The sequence below is a fragment of the Anguilla anguilla genome, chromosome 14 (assembly GCF_013347855.1).
Source record: "Anguilla anguilla isolate fAngAng1 chromosome 14, fAngAng1.pri, whole genome shotgun sequence".
Classification (NCBI taxonomy): domain Eukaryota; kingdom Metazoa; phylum Chordata; class Actinopteri; order Anguilliformes; family Anguillidae; genus Anguilla; species Anguilla anguilla.
The window spans coordinates 20,562,791-20,575,409 of NC_049214.1; the positions used below are offsets into that span (position 1 = coordinate 20,562,791).

The 12,619-nt window shown below is 38.9% G+C and overlaps 1 protein-coding gene across 2 annotated transcripts in view; it reads left to right on the forward strand.

The window, feature by feature from the left end:
• arhgap24 (Rho GTPase activating protein 24) overlaps nt 1-12,619 on the forward strand; it is a 97,247-nt gene that overhangs the window by 20,097 nt on the left and 64,531 nt on the right. The gene's annotated exons all lie outside the window — the stretch shown is intronic.

Genomic DNA, 12,619 nt, shown 5'->3' on the forward strand with positions numbered 1-12,619 from the left:
CCTTTTGGACCACCTCTGCCTTGGAAGTCTTTTGACTGCCAAACACGAAGGTCAGTAATCCCAAAACCTGGAAGTGGGCGGAAGGCAAGGAGAACAGGCCCTGTCAGACAAAGCTTGTGTTGTTCCCCTCCCTGGCGAACAAAAGCATTACAGTTTTGAGACGCAAAATATTCCATCTTAGTCAGCACAGTGCAAGGCGCCGCAAAATTTGGATGGATGGCTTGTTCTGCTTCAGCGTAGAGCTGGAGATTGCATGATTAGTCAAGCCCGACAATGTTACCCGTTAGCTTCCTTCCTTTGCAAAACGTTTTCAAATGTTGCCTCTTGGGACTTGAGTGAGAATGTCTGAAGGAGTTAAGCTCTCCGATCTGTTGTGGAAAGTAACCAAAAGGGATTTGACAACAAATATCAAATCTGGAAAAAAAATTTTATAGGAACAATTTCTCCAACCTTGTGTTTCTGATTAGTTATGGGATATATCCATATAATAGTTAAACAAACTCAAAATCAGGTTTAGTTCTCATGCTTGTTTCTCAAGTGACATATTTAAGCCCTTGGGTGCCCGGAACTTTAGGAGCTTTAAACAAACATGCCTAACACATCAAATATGCCCTCAACATACCCAAGGAACATTACAGTTCCTTATTTCCACTCTTACTCTTTGCAACAGAAGTAGACTCATTATTTTATCATTGAGGAAAGCTTGGAGGAATTAAACTAGGCCAGGAAAGAAGGAGTGTGTGCAGAGCAGTTAATCTCCATACCCTAACGTGCAGTGCAGTACAGAGGATGAATTCTGGCACAGTCAATAGATTGTTCCCCCATATGCTCCGAAAAAAGAAAACAAACAACTAGGCCAGACTGCTCTCTGCTCCTGCAGCCCACTTCATGGAGGTCAGCGGGCTGGAATTCATCGCCAGGACACCGGCCGCTCAGAGAGGGCGTAATTACCCTCAATGAACACGAATCAGCGAGCACGGAGGGACACGAACGGTGATGAAGTGTGAAGATAAAAGCACACATTAATTACCCAGCTCATCAGAACTGATGTCTCTATTCGTTACCTGTCTCTTTAGGCTAATTGCTGTCACCCGCACTGGGCAGGGAGCAGCTGGCCCTCTGGTTGTCGAGGGCGGAGGTGGCAGCCATGAAAATTCATCTCCGCTACGCTAACGCCAACGCCCACGCCACTCCCCCTCACCCCCAACATGCGTCACAGTTGTAGTTTTTGCTTCGGACCATGAGAAACCCAAATGTTTCTGAGAGGGAGTGCCCCAGGGGGGATAATTTTACCGTCACCAGTGAAGGGCGTGTTTTCCTGAAAGGAGTCTGTGGCCTGCCTCTTCTGCACAATCTCAGGAATGTGAGGAATGGGAACTGGCGGTCAAGTGTCAGATCACGAGCCCGGAGGAGCGGCACGTGTGGGCACGGCACTGGCATGGCGTGTGCGTGTCCCTGCTCGCTCAGTGCGCACACATCGACCGCCCCACAAAGAAACGCCTGTCAGGGCGGACTCAATCGTGTAATTATTCTAATTCGTCCAATGGCATAATGATGAAGCGCGCTTTGTTTATAAAACTTTCTCTGAGGTAGGAATTTCTCAAAGCACTGTCTTTAGGACAAGCTGCTAAATAGGCTGCAAACGAAATATGTGGAAATGCGTAGATCATTTGGCATTGTACTTAATTTAAAATTTAAAGTCCAAATGCATCATTCATAGAACGTGCACTGTTTTTTTCCACCACTGCCAATATTTGTTATGGTGTTAAGTAACAGACTTGTGTTCAAATTTTAAAGAATGCTAAAACCTAGACATACATTAGTAAGGAAAAGGGTATTATGGCACAAAAGATTTTTTGGAGGTATTCCTATCCTGTTATGCTCCATATCTGAAAATAAATATAGTTTCTCTATTATGTTGTTGGTCTAATTTGACTCTCCTACTGTTATGACTTCAAAGTAATGCTTTAACAGCCATAACATATAGAGCCCATTGTTGTGTGCAAAGCGACACTCTCGTCTGTGTGCTACTGTTGATGCGTAATAGGATGAGATAGGGTGCTACAATAGAAAAAAATTGGAAGAAAAAAGTAATTAGCACCTGTTCCCTGGTATCTTGTTTCCTACCGTCAGTTTCTATACCTCTTTACATCACTCGGCCTTTCATGCTAAAAACAGAAAGATGGTTTCCTTTGACAGCAGGTTATCTCAAGACTAGTGGCAATAAGAAACAAATGCCAATTTTGTTGTCTGATCCTTTATTTACTCTTGTTTCATTGTTAAAGGCATAATACGCAGGATATTTTTTATTTGAAAATATTATAAAATACCAATGCTAAGGTATATCTATGATACTCTGGCAATCTAAGTCTTTAAGCACTTTTGCCAAATTTGTTCTTCTTTTACCTGTATTAGTTAACCTAAAATGTGTTCAGGACGTTTCTGGGCATGGCGCTCTTTTCTGTGTGGGGAGGGGTGGATGTGGCTACAGAACCTGTGGTTTGGGATCAGATTCCAACAATGTGTTTGTTGCTAGTCAGCTGCTGCAACAGCAGATGCTAAGAAGCCTAGATACAGTGAAGCAAAAAGACAATGGGGTTAGGACAATGAGAGCATTTCACTTTGATTACCATTATGACTGACAGTCACAAATACAAGCAGCTTTCCTTAATTCTGCAGTCTCAAAGAACATAAGGTCAGGTAGACAGGTAACCTGTGTCAGTAGGTGAGCTGTCAGCTATAGTATGAGATTACATTAGTCATTTATTCAGAAAGTATTATCTGCTAGAGTTCAGCTTTTGGTCTTTTGAGGCTAATGACCTGCACGTTACCCCACCACTACTTGTGCTGTTGTACTGCAGGAAAACTCCGCTTTTTCCAACAATAGTAGGCCACATTACGAAGATATGTTTTGTCTGTCTGAAACAGTCTTTTATTGTTTTGATAAACAGTTCACAATTTGAGAACACAACACAACAGTTGGCAATGGAATTATGTGTGCAATTTTCCGTTATATGCTGTAAGTTAATAACTGCCAACTCATTCATTGTACTGTATATGAAAACATGGCACGTATATGAGAACATTGTGGTTGCTAGAAATAAACATTATCATCTTTTCATCAATACCTTGTGCTTAATGCAAAATCAAGAGCTTAAACTGAAAATGTTTTCTGCTATAAGTCATCTCCAGTGACTGCTAGCACATTCAAGTGTAGAAGTAAGATGAACTAGTAATTGACTAGTTGCACATTTATAACATCCAGAAATAATATAAATCTGATTAAGAAATGTAATCGGTTAAGCAAGTCCAAAATATGAAACTGCAGTTATTTACTTTTACATTAGAGATATTAATTACTCTCCTTATTGAGCAGAGCAGCTTTAATACGGTCATAATTGATTTTTCCCTCACACCTGTGGGATAAGTCAAAATATGCCTGGAGACAGAGGCATATGTCACATCTTGGCATGGCAATTTCCATTCACCCATTCATCATCCCAAAGCCGATTATCACAGCCAGGGAGACGGCAAGGCTGGAGTCGGGACCAGGGGCAAATCAAGGTGAACCTTTGCTGAATGACCTCGACAGACAGTTCAGAGGAGTCCATCTATCAGCCCAATATGCACGTCCAGGGAAAGTGGGCCAAAGGGAAACAAGCCCTGAGAACATGAGGACCTGCACTGCAATCAAGGCTTTGGTAGCAACACTGACCACTACTACGCGCATCATCATTAAATGACAGGACAAGGACACTGAGTAGCAACGGCATCCTTCACCAGAGTGTATACTGAGTGCAAATGGAGTGGAATACCGTTCCACTGCCTAAGTAAAAATGTTAAAAATTAGTGAGAGCACCAGAGAAGAGGAAACAGTCAGTGCGTTTACATGCACAGTTGAAATCAATCTAAATTAATAGCTCGATTTGGCCAAAGATGAGATTTAATTGGATTATTGTCTTGTCGTTGTCCCAATATACATGACTCAGAAAGAATCGATTTATTGACCGAGGTGTGTCTGACGAAGGCTTCTTATAAATCCTCCTTCCTCCAATTTTGTCGCAACTTTTTTGAAGAGTTCGCCATTCCACGTTTTTCTTCCATCTATGCATTTTAGGATATTTAACTCCTTTAGTTGTGATAGCATGAAGTTGGCCTCCTCGTCCGTCCAGAAATGTGTTTTTTTCGCCATGATACTAGGGAGGGCAAAACGGAGCTTTAGAATGTCGCCAGCAGTGTATGCACGTGAGCTCGACAATACATTTCTCACAGAAAAGGTTGTTTGTCGCCTTTTTTTAGTTCATTACAGTGGTGATAGAAGTGACAATAATTAAGTGGTACTGTGCTGTTAGCCTTTATTGATCGCTGTACAAGGTTAATGTGAAGTAGCTAGCACAATCGGACAGCACTAACCCATAAAAATGTACTTTGAATGGTACTTGCTCAATCAAACGGTAAATGTGAAAAACATTCGATTATAGTCAGCGGCACCGCAATTTTCTGTCACACTCTCAATAAACGGCAAAAGTCCTAGCAGAAGATTGAATTAAATCTTTTAAAGTTATATATTTTCTGAAGCGTTATCGATTCCGCTCTGCCACCGTGAGCGTGTAGTTGCTATGTAAATTACGGAACATGCGCAGAACGCCTAGGCCAAGTTTTGGCCTATTGAAACGTATACATGCCGTAGTAAATCGACTCCCAACCGCATTATCTAGGTATGTTAGTCCGACTTTGAAAAAATCAACTTCGTACAATTTCAGTCGGACAACAGTGTTTACATTTTTAAAAGTCCAAAACAATAAATCGACTTTTTCAAACATCATGTAAACCCACTGAGTTCTGAACTCAGCAGGAGGCAGGTTAGAAGTTCCACCTGATCTGAATAATCTTCAGGGAGTCAAGCAGGTTGAAAGAAAGCAGGCTGGAGCAGGTTGAAAGAAAGAAGCAGATTGAGCATCTTTACAGCTTTAGATTCAGAAAAAAATGTATGGCATCTGATCCCCACATTTAAAGCATTTTCTGTGATTTACTAGCTTGCTATTTATTGGGAACAGAAAAAACCCCATATTGCAGTGAATCCATCTACTCAATAAATGGACCTCAAAAAGAGTCCTTTTCTAGCACTAGCGACCACGTTTTTGTACACACTGTAAGAAAAAAAAATATTTTTCATTTGAACCTGTGCTGCCAGGATATAGTGGTTTTTTTATCGAAGGTGACAAGACTAAGGAAAGAGGAAAAGGCCAGAAGAGGACACTTTAGTTCATTCCTCAGGTGTTACACATCTTTGAGAAATACTATGCAGCACATGCCAATTTCATGATTCAGTACTGTACTGTACCAGAATGTTTGATTTGACTTTTTAAAACATGTTTTTATCATTTTAAATCTGTTTGCATATTAAACAATAATGATTGTAGTTCTACAAGAGATGACAGATTACTGAAATTCTACAATAACTGCACAATATTGATGGCCTGTATAACTGCAGAGCATCAGAGCAATGTTTTATTTAATGGCAGCATAAAGGTTCAGTCAAGTAAATTGACCATTTTTCATTACAAGAAACATTCTTTTTCTTATGAGAAAAGTTAACTTGTGTGGCTTTATACAGTACGAAGATATACACATGAATACCAGAACAACGGGAACATTTGGAGATATCAGTTCTGATTTTAAGAGAATTCACACCATTGTTAGTAACATAGCATAAGAATGTCTTTGGTGATTCAGATACGTTCAGTTCCACGTTTATTGATGTGAGAACATTTCATCATTCAGAGTTATGGTGCATGCTCTGGCCTTTGGTTTACCCTACCAATTAGAAACTTTTACTTCTAGATGATGGCAGCTAAAAGCAGGGGCAGCTACTGTCCAATCCAAAGCACATGATTGCACAGCACTGACACAACCTGGGAGGATTTTCTGTCAATTTGTTCTCAATGTTGATGTGCCCTACCCTCTGACTAGACGCATATCCTCTTCTACAGCTCTGAGCTGACTGTCCTTTAGCTGCCAAAGCACAGTTACTTTCACATGCATTTTACATGCCAGGAGCATGTGACTATGCAGATTCTTGAGCACACTAATAAACAAGTCTAAAATATGATGTATGGCTGAGACGTGTGCTAATAAAACTGGGTTATTGATTACTTCCTCCCAGTTAAGAGGCCACATGTAAGGAATAGAAGTCTGTCCCTTGTGGCTGGAGGAACACCTTTGATGAGGACTGAGGCTGATGAGTTTATACTGAGTTTACCTCATCATAAATAACCAGAACTACAGCAATGAAGTCGGTCATCCCTGAAACAAAAAAAAAAATACCCCTTCTAATATGTGTGCATTAACAGCTGAGACAAAAAAGCCTAATTTAAAAATAAATTACTGGAAAATAGATTTTACACAACCCTGATCTCCCGATGGGGGTTTTCAACACGAAAAAAGGAACCCAGGTTGGGTCAGATATCCAGATATTTGTATTCAGTCAAAATTAATATTTAATATATGCAAATTTTACTCTTTTTTCCCCCCAACATAACCACATGTTGCCCATTAAAGGTACAAGACCCTGCTTGGATACATGGGTGCAGGGCAGGTAGGTAAATTAAACTCAAACTCAAATCCTTGGCACCAGTTTCATTTTCAACAGCATCTTTTCTTCTGCAGAACAGGAAATGTAGGACTTAAGAATAGACACTTCCTCAAAGTCAGATGCCCCATTACTCACACAGGACAGGAAGGAAACAGAAATAATGAGGATGGTTTTACTTTAAATTGTAAGACCATATTGCTTAGACAATATGGTACTCACAAAATTGCAATGACTCAGGAACGCAACACAGAGAATCCATTAGCATAGAGCAATACAGCCAAGTTTGCCGTAGTTATTGCGGTACATTGAAATTTTGTTAGCAAAGTTGCAGCCAGGGTTCGCCCTGCTACTTCAGGTGTTTTACATTGCCATGAGGTTCATTCAATCAAAAGGTACTCTCTGAAGGATAGAGAGGGAGTGGGAGTGGTGTGCCACTTAATTTATCATATTTAATTAAGATCATCTTTGCAAAAAGAATTTCTTCTGTCCAAGGGCATATCCGACAAGATCACAAATCAATGTTTTTTCTCCCTTTGGTCTTCTTTCTCTGTTCTGCATCACAAACCCTCTTTAATGAAGTTGGAGAGAGAATCACAAGCCATGCATAGCTGGGACGGACCTGACAGGATAGGAAATGAAAGTGTAATTAGTATTCTGGGCCCGAGACGTTTAGAGTGCTTTACCGCCATTACAAAGACAATCTTGCCAGAGTGATGGTGATACCAAATAGGATATATTACAACAACAGGGTACACTCCAGCAGACTTACGTGACCATCACAGAGAGTGCTCCGAGATTCATCCCATCTATCAACTTCAGTTTAGAAAATGGCTTATTACTTCATATATTCAGCCTAATTTGGGTTTCCCACAATAGAATAGTTGTTCGGAAACTCTTAGGGGTCAGAGCACACACAACCCTGCAGGAATAAAATGTGTTTTCTTTCGAATATTTTGACCCATACAGTATAGTATGTTTTATGAGGCATCTAAGGAGGAAAAATCCAAGCAGATAGTCGAATTAGCAAGCCAGTGTTTCACGCTAATTGGCAAGCCAGGTAGCTATAATGGTAATTACATTTTTTTTAACTATACGGTCACATGGTTAACTAGCCCCTGAAAAAAGCAGGAGCTGTGCTCTGTACCCATGTATCCAAATCTACGATTTTTTGTGACATAGAAAAATGATAAAAGAACAAGCAGTGAACAATGGTACTCTAGTTTCTCTGTCCATCTTTCTCTTTCCCTGGAATAATAATGTTTAGCAACTACAACCATAGAATCTTAGAGCATAATCACAGCGAATTAACTCAATAGAATAGATGGTATTTCTTTGTGACAACACGTTTCTCAGTTTAATTCTGTAGTGGATTGACATAAGGACTTCATTAGCTTTTCACACACAGTTGAATACACAATGAACTCTATTTCTTTCCCTTTACCCTATCACTATGCAGGTTCGGCAGACTAGCAAGTTCAGTTCAATCAGCAGTGTTAAGAATGATCACGTGATTCTCAAATTAGAAGCAATCGTGAGCCTGCTTGCTGCCAGACAACTATCACCTCCTGATTATCTCTCTTGCATAAATTATCCCTGCTGAAAGACTCAAATTCCTCTGAGAATTAAATGTATTATTTATTATTATCTGCTAGAATATTCCTGCCACTATCATCAATAAAATCTTCACATCTATATTTCGCTCTCCCATGTGTAAATCAGTCGATAAAATCTTGTATCATTATACATGTACAGTATTCCAAAAAGCTGCTACTACTATATAAGGTCACTGCCATAAAAGCAGATTTTTTTTATTGCAGAGCTATATAAAACAAACATATTTCTTTTCGACTGATTGGTGAATAAAACCGAGATGTTTAAACAGATGTTTTGCTAATCAAAAATGGTACACTGTTTTCATAATCAGCCGCTGATGAAGATGGGATGGTCTCCTGTTCACTGGTGCAATGGAATGCCTTTGCAGTTTTCCTTTCCTGAAGAAAGGGCTGTGCTGCATGCGAAAGGACTGGTGGAGCTGGACAACATTATTATTTTCACTTCTGAGGTTATGCCAGGTTGCTATGTAAAAATTCAGAGGAAAAAATGACTTGAGGTCCATTTGCAGCATGTGCAGAATTAGCTGGGAGACTGTATCCAGTCTGTACTGAGGGCTCTGATGCTGTTGCCAAGGTGCTGGAGTCAACATTCTTCCACAGTCCAAGCCTCTACTCTAGCGAATACCCTACTCTGGGGTACAGTGTGCCCTTCTGTGCTCATTTAATTTAAAAGGGGAATTTAATGTTGTCTTAAATTGATTTTCAGGCTGAACGAATGATAAAACGAAATTTTTAAAATTCCACCCGAGTTTCTCTAAGATGATTTTACAACCTCTGATGATCTTATTATCTCCTTTCACTAGACCTCACTGGTTTAATTTTAAAACTTCCCCTGTAATATAATGTCATTTCTTTTCCACAGTGTTATTAAGATGGCTAACCTGTGCAGTATGTGTGAGTCCCCCTGTAATTGCACCAACTCTGTGAGTGACGGAGCTTCAAGACTGTCAGAAATGTGTGCATACTCAAAGGAGCCAAAGCTGTAACTGAAACAGTGAACTGTAATTACATTTTCATCTGCACATTGCTCTACCAAGGCAACAGTGCCATAAAGGAGTATATTTGTACCTGGTTTTCTGTAGTTGCTCCTATGTGTTAATCCATCTTGAACCTGGAGAAGCCTGGTCCTCCTCCAAGCATAAAAATGATACCAACAGAACACTCATCTGTACTTTTCATTAAACCAATGTACTAAATACACAGTTTAAAGCTGTCTGAAATGTGTTTCCTTAGCACTTAAGTCCATGAAGGAATTTGAATACTTTATTCAATTTATTTTTTAATGAATATTAAAGGTGACAGTTTTTTCAGTAGTTCACAGATATGAAAGTTACTGTTCAGTCTGTTTGATTTTTAACAAAATGGTATGTGTAACATTTTAGAATTCAGTTTTTATGCATGAATTAGCATGAGCTAATCAGTTGTATATTACCACACTCAGTGTATGTTTGCATTCTTACATGGTTATCTCTCCCATGTAAAACAGGGATTTTTGAACTTCTCTGTCTCTGCTGTTTCAAAACCGATCTCTATGCAATTTCACAGACGACTACAATTGCCATGTACTCGCCAAATACTGATTTTGGTATAACTACGTTAATACATTACTATATTGTGGATACCCCCTTAAATTAGGTAACATTAGCTAATGTTATAGTTAGCTGGCTAGCTAGAGTGAGAGTGACTATTATCGACAGGGTTTGCATGATAGACGGCAAAATGTTAACATATTTGCAACCATATATAAAAATAGGAAAAATATCAGTAACACCCCAAACCTACAGTGGTTGTATAGAAAAAAATGTAAATTATAAATGCAGTTACTTGTGTGTGATTGTTTACTACCTGTGGAAAGTACCATGGTGGGTTGGGCGGTGTTAAATGGTGGCTTTGTAGGCACAGTGTGTTTGGGAGTGATCTTTTTCATGCCTGTGGAGCAGTACCCAATGTACATATGTAGAGCAGTGTTATAGAAAATATGATTTAAACATTTCTAATACTTGTTTTAGGATAATGTTTTGAATTTCATATTCAATTTCTACATGCATGATAATACCAATTATTAATTAAACCTCCCAGTGTAAAAACTAAGGAAATTAATAAAAAGACAGGAAATTAAATTGATCTTCCCTAACACTAACATCAGCCTGCTCTCCATCAAGGTGAATCAGCACGTATCTATAACTACTACAGCCCTGTATATGTCTACTGCACTTCAAACAACATGTATGCACCACTGGGAAAATTGCTTAAGATTCAAATGCTCTCTCAAAGAGAGAAATGGCATTGAGATTCCTCTCTTTTGAGGCTTTCAGCAAATGCAAACATTTCTCTTGAAACTTTAAAATATAGAATAAATGGATTAGTTATTAGTTAACCACTCACCATTCAAATACTAGCAGGGAAAGGAAAAAAAGTTAGTGTTTTAAAATAATCAAAGAAAATAATATTGTAGCCTATGTTACTGTCATTATGTACACTGTATATTTAGTTCTGTACTACTGGCATATTTAATGTATAGTACCATCATTCATGACTTGAAAATACTTTAGTTAATAATTTGCTCATGTTAATTAATGCATATTAATGTTAGTTCAATGATAAATTTGATAATTTCCCAAAATTGTATTTTCTTGAAATGTATAAGAAATTCTTTGATATTTGGACAAAAATAACATATTCATATACTGTAAATCAGAAAATACTACTGCTAATATGATTATACTCAGAAATAAAGAACCTAATGATGCTGAAGGAAACTAATGCACATGCCAGCAGCAGCAGCTTTATGTCATGTACCACTGTATGCAGGAAAGCATATTGAATGTACTGATCATATAGGAGTACTGCAGGACAAGTTACTATTCTTCGGATTTAACCAGCTAATGTAGCGGTATCTATTTCTCAAATGCAGCATTGACTTTGTCTCAGGTGGTTTTAAAGATCTATTTGAAGAAAGAAACATGTAATACATACGCACAAAGCAATAATCATGATTCGAGAGCTCTGATGGTACTTGCTTCGTTACTTGGATATTTAGCGGTGGTGTGTTTTGCTGCTTCCCCACAACAGAAGGTCAAGGAGACCGTATTGATGAGTTCCAGTCAGGACCGTAACCCCTTTCCGACCATGTCCACACGACCCGAGTGATCTGCTGCTGCGTCTTACACGCCGCTCAAATGAGGCGTTACAGCAGCTTGCAGTATTCCCATGGACAGGGGCCCAGGTTCTGATTATTAATGTGATGTTCTCCCGCAGCAAATCTTATTAAACCACAGCTCCACACCGGGCGGTGAATTGCAAATGAGCTGAATGGCTCCCGGTGGCTCGTACATTATTAGTTAGTGGTCATCTGTATGCACTGTGTGCTGGAGACCTTTTTCAAAGCTTACGCTCAAACTTTTTGTACTCTCCAAAATACGCTTTAAAAAATTAGCCAATGTTTTGCAGTTACCAAGTTGTCATATGGGTTTAAGATTGTCTAAATTTATTGATGCACATTATACATAATCTTAGACTGCCAGATTAATCAGTTGGTTGTGCATGCTGACCTACCTTTCCTATTTATTATATGCCCATATTTATTTTGGCACACAAGCTTATGCCATCTTCTGAATATCTCCAAGGACCTACTTCCTCCGATATGTCAGGGATGTAGTTCCCTGATGAGCATGCTGAAACATGAAGCAATTTTTTCTAAGGGGACTTTACAGAATGATGTTATTATGGACGCTTACACGGTAGCTGTTTACTCTTGTTACCTTTATTGAAAGCCTGGCTATAAATGTCATATGGCATTAAGTGCTTCTGTGCTGCTTCTGTTTTCACAGAACGGGTGCTCTTGTTTTCACCCACATACTCTAATGGCCTTACAATATGCAATGGGTAAAGACTAAGGACTGTAAAGACTAAGACTAGGCAGTTTTGTAAATTTTTTGAGCATTCCACCTATTTTATTTTTTATTTTTTAACATTAGTTAAAAACTTTGTATGCAGTATAATGCTTGTGAGTGTGCCTGAGGTTCAAATTTACATGTCTTTGTTTGTAGCAATATCTGATAAATACTCATGAAGCGCACAGTGGATTGGGCAAAGGAATGCATAAACTAGGCCGGTAAAATCTGGGTTTTGCTGATGTTTTAACTTCGGATGAGATGCTCTTTGTACTCTTAGCATGCCTAAAGCACTAGCACCAACCATTTTATGTCCCAAAACCACACTATTCTCTAAATCCTTGGATTATAAGATTATAGAAGGAGGGGCTGATTTTACATTCCAGGGTGGATCCAGGATTTATTTTATGCAGCTTTTATGAATTACATACTTTAATAAAACGGGTTCGCTGTGTTTTACTAAACCATTTATGATTTATCAGTGGCTTTGCATTCACAACATTATACTTTGTATTCAT